Genomic DNA, 2,878 nt, shown 5'->3' with positions numbered 1-2,878 from the left:
GAAGGACCCCCTTTAAGTTCGAGTGTATTTCAACAATTTTGTTTATAGTTTAGGGTAGAAACAGTCCAGTTACTCTAATATATTTGATGATTGAAAGAATTTAATAAAAATAGTAAATCATAAACTATGTGATAAATCATATGTTCTTTTCTAAACTAGATAAGTAAAGATAAACATCAATTTTTAATATAGAGGACAAGTAAATATGCACAGTTGAGCAATATTTTATTTCATCAATTTTTGCATAGTACTAAAAAAAAATAGTAAAATGCCAACAAACACAAACACTTTATGAAATCATCTTAAGATTTTTCTAATCTTCTCCTCTCTCTCACCCACTCACTCTATCAATATATATACACACTCAAAAAAAAAGACTTTAGTGCTACGGGGACGCTACTTATTCTTCTATCCTCTCAAAATAATGAAACAATAGGGTTATGATCACTGCCTCTTCTTCTTTTCTCAACAATTTTGATAACAATAGAAAAGATGGGTAAAGGGTTTTTCAATGTCTTTAATCCTGAAACTAGTGCACAACATCTAGTATGTAAACATCCTCTGCTTCCCCATCCATACCCTCGTGGTATTTGATTCTTTGGAATACCTTTGTAGAATTTTTTCTTCATTTATTTTTATTTTTGAGATTTTGTTAGTGGATGTGGAAGGTGTATACTTTGATGAGATTTAGATCTTAAATATTAGATATGAATGAATAAAAATACAACATATCGTTTACTTTCATTTATAGGTACTTTTTCTCACATCCTTTTTTCTATATTCTAACATACAAGTATTTGATCTATGATTCTTGCTGGACTTTTTATTAAAATATTTTTAGTTATACTTTTCGAAGATACAAGATGTGAAAAGGGAAGGGAATGTTAAAAGGAGAGAGATTCCTTTGCTTGATGAAAATAAATTTTATTCTAATGTTTAATATATGTTAAATCTACTAATTTATTATAAGTAGTATGTACAATTATTCTATTAATAGATGTCAAATATTTATATATCATTTTCAAGTTACTATATTATTAGTGCTGATGGAAGTAACATCGTTATAAAACTGAGAACGCCAGAGATTCTATTTTGTATTTTCTAAGATAGTTAAATAAATTCATTATATATATAATAGATCTATTTTACTTTTTATCTTCACAAGTTATTATCCCCACCCCCTACTAATGTTATCAGAGAACAGTTATTTAAAAAATACAGCAGTAGCATATATGTTTGAATTTAGATTGGATTAAATTAATTATGAGAAGACCGTTTAAAAACAGAGAAGCTTTTAGAAAAATTAAAGAATCTTTAATTAGTAAGTATTCAGAATATGTAAGCCTAAATAAAATAAAAGAAAACCCACAAAGATTAGCCTACCTAATTACCTTAATATCTAGTATTGAAGCAAAATTAATAATCCATTTAAAATCTAGAAGAATGAGACATATACCACCTAATTATGATAAAATTAGATTAAGATATCCACCAAAATATTATAAATATAATTTAAATAAATAAAGTACAAAAATACAAAGAACTAACACAAATTATTTCAGAAAAACGTAAAGAATTAAAAATAAGAATAGAAAGACTACATTATAATATATTTTTCGGAGTTAGTGAAAACACAATAAATACACAAAAAGATGAAATATCAAAATTAGAATCACAAATAGATAGTTTAGAATATATATATCAACATGAACTATTCACAATAAAATGAACAAAGAAGAATTTATAATAGATGAAAAATATATGAAAATCACGAAGGATTAAAAATAAAAATAGTATTTTCTAATCTAGGAAGAAGATATAAGAAAATTAATGAACATTTATATTTAATGTTAGAAAAAGAAGAATCAAAATTAGAAGATAAATTGACAGCTATGATAAGAATAGAAAGAGAAAATTAAGAAATAGATAGAAAAAAGGAAATAGAAAAAATAAAACAACAAACTACAGAAGAAATACGAAAAATGGAAAAAACTAAAAATAGTAGGATTGCTGAATTAGAAAAAAAACTACAAATGTTAAAAGATTTGTATGAACAAAGATAAAAAGAAATGGAAGAAAAAGATAAAGAACAAAAATTACTAAACGAGATAAATCAATTTAAAGAAAAATTAGAAATAAACGATAAAGAAATAAAAAACAAGGAATTAGAAATAAATAATATAGATGTTGAAAAGACAGATAATTATGATTCAGAAGATAGTGAAACATATACAGAAATATTAACAAATACAAAAAATTTAGAAATCAATGAAAAATAAGAAGTAATTAATGAAGAAAACTTAGAAAATATCAACACAGAAATAAATACTCTTGATAAAAAAGAAGATGAAAATATAATACCTAGAACATCAGAAATAAGAAAACCTACATATTAGAAGAATAAGTTTAAAAGATATCATCTAAAGAATGAATATGACAAATGGACACCAAAACAAATAGTTAATAAAAATTATAACTTTTTAGACTTAGACTGTGTAATAGATACAGAAAAAACAATACAATTATGGATAGGATATATGACAAAATAATTATTAGATAATAATATAAACATAACAGATGCACCAGAATATATAGAAAGAACACTAATAGGAACAGTGAAATTATGATTTTCAAATTTAACTGAAAATAGCAAGAAGGTATTAAGAACTAATAAACCTATAGAAGGAACATCATCAACAACAACTAAACTTACACCTATAGAATTATTAAAAAAATATGAAACAGCTATAAAAAATGAATTTGATAGTATGACAACAATAGAAGAAGAACAAGATGAAGAAAAAGATAAAAATAGGAATTTAATGTTAAAATTAGCAATATATAATATGTGTTATATAGATGAATATAGTTGCTCATT

The sequence above is a fragment of the Capsicum annuum genome, unplaced genomic scaffold (assembly GCF_002878395.1).
Source record: "Capsicum annuum cultivar UCD-10X-F1 unplaced genomic scaffold, UCD10Xv1.1 ctg3200, whole genome shotgun sequence".
Taxonomy (NCBI): domain Eukaryota; kingdom Viridiplantae; phylum Streptophyta; class Magnoliopsida; order Solanales; family Solanaceae; genus Capsicum; species Capsicum annuum.
The sequence above is the reverse complement of the archived record's forward strand: the minus strand, read 5'-3'. Positions refer to the sequence as shown.